This window comes from Suricata suricatta, chromosome 13 (assembly GCF_006229205.1).
Source record: "Suricata suricatta isolate VVHF042 chromosome 13, meerkat_22Aug2017_6uvM2_HiC, whole genome shotgun sequence".
Taxonomy (NCBI): domain Eukaryota; kingdom Metazoa; phylum Chordata; class Mammalia; order Carnivora; family Herpestidae; genus Suricata; species Suricata suricatta.
This window is the reverse complement of record NC_043712.1, coordinates 63,717,867-63,726,004: the sequence shown is the minus strand read 5'-3', so window position 1 is coordinate 63,726,004 and position 8,138 is coordinate 63,717,867. Positions and strand designations below refer to the sequence as shown.

At 41.5% G+C, this 8,138-nt stretch overlaps 1 protein-coding gene and 1 pseudogene across 1 annotated transcript in view; one reads left to right on the top strand and one right to left on the bottom strand.

The window, feature by feature from the left end:
• DAPK1 (death associated protein kinase 1) overlaps positions 1 to 8,138 on the top strand; it is a 470,647-nt gene that overhangs the window by 324,044 nt on the left and 138,465 nt on the right.
• The window catches only part of LOC115276855, a 31,938-nt pseudogene that overhangs the window by 3,276 nt on the left and 20,524 nt on the right, over positions 1 to 8,138 (bottom strand).

The following is an 8,138-nucleotide window of genomic DNA, read 5'->3' as shown; positions in this document are numbered from 1 at the left end:
CACCCCCCCCCCCCAGTTTGAATCCATATGTGGGATGGCACCATAGTCTTGTCCAGACTTTGGAGTCTTGAGGACTTAACTGAGCCAAGCTGTTTATTAGGAGCAAGGGTATTAGATGCATTGTCTCCAGACCTTGGCTGAGCAGCTGTTGTGAGCGCCAGCCCCAGGCTCACAACAGGGAACAGAGACAGGGTCACCCATGTGTCTGCTCACCCAGGTGGGATGCCAGGCTCAAGTCAACAGTGCTGGAAAAAATTGTCTGTGCGGACTACTTTCAAAGATTGTGCCTGTGCTTTGGGAGGCCACTGGAGAGTGAGATCAGACTTTGTCTTTGCAACCAAAGGTCACATGTGCTGAGAGGCTGGAGAGTCAGCCCCATCAGTCTTGGGACTCAGCAGCTTCTGGACACATGTCAGGACAGGGGTGGGAGCTCAGGTCCCTGCTGAACACCCTGGAGGAGGAAGGGCCAGCAAGGAGCCCCTAGAAGGGGATTTCAAGGAGTGGCCAGCCCCCAGTCATGGGCACCTCTGGAAATGTCATTCCAGGAGTGGGAAATGACCCAGGGGACAGCTGCTAATCTCCCAGAACCCCAGCCTCAGAGGCTTGCTGGCCGTGACTATTGCTCACAGGGCCAAGTCTTTGCTCCTAAAGCATGAAGAAAGCATGGGGAGGAGGGGCAGGAAAGAAGTTGTCCAAGTTTCTACAGTAGAGGTCCCTCTGTGATGGGGCTGTGATGTGCTCTCCCTCTTGGGGCTGATGTTTGGTGACCAATGCCTGGCCTGGTGCCCAAGGCTGTGAGAGGGCCTGAGTCTGCTCTCCATAGATGATGGTCCTTGTCCCCCTGAAATCACTGAATTTTACAACTAATGAGACTTCTGGGGGCTTGATTAACCATTCTCTCTGTGACCTGAAACAAAGGGTTTAAGAGTTTTAAACAGAATTTTGCATTCAGTTATTATAATTCAGACTGTGTCGGGCCACCTGCACTCACTTGGGGGCTGGTTATTCTCCTGTGCTAGGTATTTACAGTATAATATAGTGTGTGACCATGCGTGTATTATGAGTGTACATGTATATGTTTATACTGTGAAAGTGTGTGTGCATACATGTGCACAAGTATACATGGCATGTGTGCATATATGTAACTGCATGTGTGCCTGGCCTAAGTGTATGTGTACGTGTATATATATGTGTATACATACATATATATATGTTTGTGTTATCATGGGTGTATATGTATGTTTGTTTCATGAGATAAAGGATTTTCTCCCCCTAAACACTTGATCTTGGCCAAGAGCCTTGACCCTCACCGGTTCACCCATGAGTGCCCATTTCCCACATTCAGGGGGACTGAAAGACTATCCTGAGGCTTTTCTTAGAAAAATATGAATTTATTAATAACTATTGACATACTTTGTAATTCTTTTTTACAACACTGTTTTACTACATAACACAGCTTTTATAATCTCACATTTTAGGAGAAATGGAAAAAAAATTAAATTCTCCTACCACCATGAGAGACAAAAATGGTCAATATTATAGTTATTAGTAGTTTAGAAAATCCATAGCTTCAAAACTCATTAAGGGTGAAGTTTAAAGAATTTTTAAAAAACAGTTTATTGTCAAATTGGTTTCCATATAACACCCAGTGCTCTTCCCCACAAGTGCCCCCTCCATTAGCAACACCTCTTTTCCCCCTCCAACTCTTCCCTATATATATACACACACTACACCTTCTTGATCCATCATCAGGTGATGGACATTTAGGCTCTTTCCATGATTTGGCTATTGTTGAAAGTGCTGCTATGAACATTGGGGTACATATGCCCTTATGCATCAGCACTTCTATATACCTTGTGTAAATCCCTAGCAGTGCTATTGCTGGGTCATAGGGGAGTTCTACTGATAGTTTTTTGAGGAACCTCCAAACTGTTTTCCAGAGCGGCTGCGTCAGTTTACATTCCCACCAACAGTGTAGGAGGATGCCCGTCTCTCCACATCCTTGCCAGCATCTATAGTCTCTTGATTTGTTCAATTTAGGCACTGACTTGTGTGAGGTGATATCTCAGTGTGGTTTTGATTTGTGTTTCCCTGATGATGAGTGACATTGAGCATCATTTCATGTGCCTGTTGGCCATCTGGATGTCCTCTTTGGAGTGTCTTCTGCCCATTTCTTCACTGTGTTCTTTGTTTTTTGGGTGTGGAGTTTGGTGAGTTCCTTATAGAGTTTGGATACTAGCCCTTTATCTGATATGTCATTTGCAACTATCTTTTCCCATTCTGTTGGTTGCTATTAGTTTTCTTGGTTGTTTCCTTTGCAGTGCAGAAGCTTTTTATCTTGAGGAGGTCTCAATAGTTCATTTTTGTTCTTGATTCCCTTTCCTTTGGGGGTGTGTTGAGTAGGATATTGCTGTGGTTGAGGTTAAGGAGGTTGTTACCTACATTCTCTTCGAGGGTTTTGATGGTTTCCTGTCTCACATTCAGGTCCTTCAGCCATTTTGAGTTTATTTTTGTGTACGGTGTAAGAAAGTAGTCCGGTTTCATTCTTCTGCATGTTGCTGTCCAGTTCTCCCAAAACCACTTGTTAAAGAGGCAGTCTTTTTTCCATTGGATACTCTTCCCTGCTTTGTCAAAAATAATTAGCCATACATTTGTGGGCCCAGTTCTGGGTTCTCTCTTCTATTCCATTGGTCTATGTGTCTGTTTTTGTGCCAATACCATACTGTCTTGATGATAACAGCTTTGTAGTAGAGGCTAAAGTCTGGGATTGTGATGTCACCGTTTTGGTTTTCTTCTTCAATATTACTTGGGCAATTCGGGGTCTTTTGTGGTTCCATAGGAATTTGAAGATAGCTTGTTCTAGCTTTGAGAAGAACGCTGGTGCAATTTTCATGGAGGTTGCATTGAATGCGTAGATTGCTTTGGGTAGTAATGACATTTTCACAATGTTTATTCTTCTGATCCATGAGCATGGAATGTTTTTCCATTTCTTGGTGTCTTCTTCAATCTCTTTCATAAGTTTACTACAGTTTTCATCATATGGGTCTTTTACATTCTTGGTGAGGTTTTCTCCTAGGTGTTTTATGGTTTTTCATGCAATTGTGAATGGGTTAGTTTCTTGATTTCTCTTTCTGCTGCTTGACTATTGGTGTATAGGAATGCAACCAATTTCTGTACATTGATTTTGTACCTTGAAACTTTACTGAACACACTGATAATTTCTAGAAGACTTCTGGTGGAGTCTGCCAGGTTTTCCATGTAGAGTATCATGTCATCTGCAAAAAGTGAAAGTTTGACTTCTTCTTTGCCAATTCTGATGCCTTTTATATCCTCTTCTTTTCTGATTGCTGCTGCTATGACTTCCAGCACTATGTTAAACAACAGTGGTAAGAGTGGACCCCCGTGTCGTGTTCCTGATCTCAGGGGGAAAGCTCTCAGATTTTCCCCATTGAGGATGATATTAGCTGTGGGCTTTGCATAAACTGCTTTATAATGTTTAAATAAGCCTCTTCTATTCCAACTTTCTCAAGGGATTTTATTAAGAAAGGGTGCTGTATTTTGTCAAATGCTTTTTCTGCATCTATCAACAGGGTCATATAGTTTTTATCTTTTCTTTTGTTAATGTGATGTATCACATTGATGGATTTGTGAATATTGAACCAGCCCTGTAACCCAAAAACGAATCCCACTTGATCATGATGGATAATTTTTTTATATGCTGTTGAATTCGATTTACCAGTATCTTGTTGAGTATTTTTGCATCTGTATTCATTAAAGATATTGGTCTGTAGTTCTCTTTTTTTGCTGGTTGTGTGTCTGGTTTGGGTATCAAGCTGATGCTGGCTTCGTAGAATGGGTTTGGAAGCTTTCTTTCTATTTCTATTTTTTTGGACTAGTTTGAGAAGAATGGGTATGAGCTCTGCTTTAAATGTCCGGTAGAATTCCCCTCAGAAGCCATTGGCCCTGGGCTCTTATTCATTGGGAGATTTTTGATAACGGATTCGATTTCTTCACTGGTTATCAGTCTATTCTTGCTTTGTATCTCTTCCTGTTTGAATTTTGGCAGTGTATGTGCATTTAGGAACTTGTCCATTTCTTCTAGGTTGTCCAGTTGTTGGCACAGAGTTTTTCATAGTAATCTCTAATGATTGCTTGTATATTTAAGAAATTGTTTGTAATAGATCCATTTTCATTCATGATTTTGTCTATCTGGGTGCTCTCTCTTTTCTTTCTAAGTAGCATGGCTAGAGATTTATCAATTTTGTTTATTTTTCCAAGAACCAACTCTTGGTTTCATTGATCTGATCCATTGTGTGTTTTTTTTTTTTGATTCTATATTGTTTATTTCTGCCCTGATCTTTATTATTTCTTTTCTTCTTCTGGGTTTGGGGTGCTCTTGCTGTTCCCCTTCTAGTTCCAGTAGGTGCTTTGTTAGATTTTGATTTTGTGCTTTTTCTAGTTTGTTAAAACAGGCCTGGACTGCAATATACTTTTCTCTTAGGACTGCCTTTGCTGCATCCTAGAGAGTTTGGATTGTTCTATTTTCGTTTTTATTTGTTTGCATATATTTTTAAATTTCTTCTCTAATTGCCTGATTAGCCCAATCATTCTATAGTAGGGTGGTTTTAACCTCCACTTTTTTGAGGGTTTTCCAGACTTTTTCCTTTGGTTAATTTCAAGTTTCATAGCATTGTGATCTGAAAGTGTGCATGGTATGATCTCTATTTGTTTATCCTTATGGAGGGTTGCTTTATGTCCAGTATGTGATCTATCTTGGAGTATGTGCCATGTGCACTCGAAAAGATGGTGAATATCCTAACTTCAGGTTGCAGAGTTCTAAATATATCTATCAATTCCATCTGTTCCAATGTGTCGTTCAGGTCCATTGTTTCTTCAGTGATTTTCTGTCTGGTTGATCTATCCATTGCTGTCAGTGGAGTATTAAAGTCCCCTGCAATTAGCACATTCTTATCAGTAAGATTGTTTTAGTCTCTGATTAATTGTTTTATGTATTTGGGCCCTCCCGAATTTGGTGCATAGATGTTTATAATTGTTAGCTCTTCCTGATGGAGAGAACCTGTAATTATTATTTTATGTCCTTCTTCATCTCTTGTTACTGCCTTTACTGTAAAGTCCAGTTTGTCTGATATAAGTATGGCTACTCGGCTTTCTATTGGCTTCCAGTTGCATGATCCATATTTCTCCATCCCTTTACTTTCAACCTGAAGGTATGTTTTGGTCGAAAATGAGTCTCTTGTAGACAGCAAATAGATGGGTTTTGTTTTTTATCCATTCTGCTACCCTGTGTCGTTTGGTTGGAGCATTCATTCCATTTACATTCAATGTTATTATTGAAAAATGTTGGTTTAGAGTCATTTGGTTCTCCCTAGAGTTCATGTTTACAGTTGTGTCTCTGATACCTTGTATTCCTTGCAACATTTTCCTCATAGAGTCCCTCTTAGGATTTCTTGTAGGGCTGGTTTGGTGGTCATGAATTATCTCAATTTTTGTTTATTTGGGAACACCTTTATCTCTCCTATTTTGAATGACAGGCTTGTTGGATAATGGAAACTTGGCTGCATGTTTATTCTGTTCATTACATTGAAGATTTCCTGCCATTCCTTCTTGGCCCGCCAAGTTTCATGAGATAGGTCTGTAACCACTCTGATAGGTTTCCCTTTGTATGTGAGGGCCCTTTTCTCCCTAGTTGCTTTCAGAATTCTCTCTTTATCTTTATATTTTGCCAGTTTCACTATGATATGTTGTGCCAAATGTCAATTCAAATTATGTCTTAAGGGGGTTCTTTGCGTCTCTTGAATTTGAATGTCTATTTCTTTCCTGAGATTTGGGAAATTCTCAGTTATAATTTGGTCTAGTATCACTTTAGCACCTTTCTCTCCTTTTTCCTCTTCCAGAATTCCTATGACAGGGATATTGTTTCATTTGATTATATCACTCAGGACTCAAGTTCTCCTTTCCTGCTCCTGGATCAATTCTTTTTTCAGCTTCCTCTTTTGCTGTAACTATATCATCTAATTCACCTATTCTTCTCTCTGTGTCTTCAATTCTTGAGGTGGCTGCCTCCATTTTATTATTCACGTCATTTATAGCCTTTTTAAAATCTTGTCACACCTATATTTGAAGTTCCTAGTCATTGTCTTAGTTGCTTCTCTGATGCTTTTTTCAACCCCAGGGATTAATTTTATGACAGTTTTAAAAATTCTTGTTCAGGTATGTTGTTTAGGTCTGATTTGAGCAGTTCTGGGGCTATGACTCTTCCTGGAGTTTCTTCAGGGGAGAGTTCCTTCGTTTAGTCATTTTGGCTAGTTTTCTGTCTCTTGTCAGTTTTAAAAAGCTCATTGTGCACTGTTGTCCTGTTAGTATTGCTCTGTTAAAGGAGGCTTATTGACTGTCCAGGGTCTGTAGTTTCAGGAAATATTCTTTTAATGGTGTCTCTCAGTTTCTCTTGTTGTGCCTTTGATTATTTTATTTCCCTACTCAGCGATATTTGGGACTCATTGTAATGTGCACTTTGGCTTGTTTCTTGGGGTAGCCCTGAGAAGGAAAACAGACAGAAAAACACAGAGGAAACAGAAGCACACAAACACACAGACAAATCAAACAAACAAAATAATAGGGGGAAAGGAAGAAAAGGAAATGGAAAGGAAAGAGAAGAAAAGAAGAGAAGAAAAAAAATAAAGCAGGGCAGAGACAACAAAGGACAATGGACAGTCTAAAACTGTATATCCAGTTGAGGGGAGAGATAAGGATGAGATACGGGAGAATATATCTGGATGGCAAGAGGAAGAATTAAAAAAAAGGGAGAAAGGAGAACGGAAAATAAGGAGTAAAAATTTAAAAACAATTTTAGTAAAAACGGTAATAATAATAAAAAAATAAGCTTAAAAAAAAGCAGCAGCTCCCCCTCGCGGATAGGCATGGTTTGGTGTGGTAGGGAACAGGAGCTGCTCTCAGGCCCTGCGGTGGTGGTTGTGGAGGATGAATGGTGGTACCCCAATTTCTGCTGAACCCAACCAGTTCGATCTCATCGTGCCGCCACTGAGCCAAGCTGTATTTTCCAGGCCTGCCTTGTTCAAAATCCTAGTCCATATACTTTTATGGTACCACAGATGAGATGTGCTTGCTCTGGTGGCTGGCTTCTTAGCCAGGATCTCATAGGGGGAGGGAGCAGTGTCTCTTGGCGCCGGCAGGGATTTGTGCTGCCACTGCCGGAGGCGAAAGGCGCTGCAGGAGGCAAAGTGCATGCCCTCACAGACACCGCCACCAACTCCCAGCCCCCAGCAGGGATTGTGATCGCATAGGGGGAGGGAGCCATTTCTCTTGGTGTCGGCCTGGATTCGAGCTGCCACTGCCTGAGGTGCAGGGCGATGCCGGAAATGAGTTGCGTGTTCCTGTAGCCGAAGTGCTCCTGCACCCTGGTGCTAATGACACTGACTCCCTACCAGGATGGCGCAGGGGTGGGGGCTGTTTTTTCCCTTGTGCCACCAGGGTTTGGGATTCGTTGCCCTGTGCTTATATATGGAATTAGAGTTTTTGACTCCGTGCAGGGTTAAAAGTTCTTTATCTCTTCTCTAGAGACAGTTCTATGAGTGTGTTTAGTTTCTCTTTCTCTTCCCTTTGTCTGTCAGGGGCTCCACGTGCATTCCCTGTGTTAGGCTGGGCTCCCACCTCCCCTGCCCCTCTCAGGCTGGCCCGTTTTCCAATCTCCCCAGATCTCACTCACTCACTCAGACATCTTTGAGGTTGTCTTCTTTCTGGAGTCTGTATTTTCTCCTTCCACTCTTGCAGATGAGAGTAATGCTCTTCTCAGTTTGATAGATGGGGCAGATGAAGTTTACAGAGCTCCCTTCCTCTCTGCCATCTTGGCTCCTCCTCCAAGAATTTTTTTTTCAAATCTGGAAAACCTCTATCAAGTTAGATATTTTTCACAAACATTAAGGTTTAGAATCTTCAGACACATGGAGATTTCTCATCTACTGATTCATTTGAATGCTTGTTCAATTCACAATACTATTAACCAGTCTGTGGGGGTCCACGTCCTTCTCAGTCTGGTCTGAGGGGCTGAGTTCCTCTCTGGGCTCCCCTCGCTGGGGACGCAGCCTCACTGGCGCCTGGGC